The following is a 523-nucleotide window of genomic DNA, read 5'->3' on the forward strand; positions in this document are numbered from 1 at the left end:
TTTATACACTGTAATCTGTGTTTTATACACTGTACTCTGTGTTTTATACACTGTACTCTGTGTTTTTTTATACGCTGTAATCTGTGTTTTATACACTGTACTCTGTGTTTTATACACTGTACTCTGTGTTTTATACACTGTACTCTGTGTTTTTATACACTGTACTCTGTGTTTTTATACACTGTGCTCTGTGTTTTTATACACTGTACTCTGTACTTTTCAATTTTTATATGGAAAAAGTGGATTTTTATCAATGATACCTGCAGAAAATAACGAACATCTACATCTAATTATCATTTGGAGTGAGTTTTATTTAATAGCCCCAACAGTTAACCATAAAAAGCCAAGAAAAAGTGTTAAAACTAACTCAAATTTACAGATATTAACCTAAAATGTGGCATGGTAGTAGCTGAAAGTCATCCATGTGATACAACGGGTAAATAAGTATTGAACACGTCACCATTTTTCTCAGTAAATATATTACTAGAGGTGCTAATGACATGAAATTTTCACCAGATGTTGG

This window comes from Austrofundulus limnaeus, unplaced genomic scaffold (assembly GCF_001266775.1).
Source record: "Austrofundulus limnaeus strain Quisiro unplaced genomic scaffold, Austrofundulus_limnaeus-1.0 Scaffold686, whole genome shotgun sequence".
Lineage (NCBI taxonomy): Eukaryota > Metazoa > Chordata > Actinopteri > Cyprinodontiformes > Rivulidae > Austrofundulus > Austrofundulus limnaeus.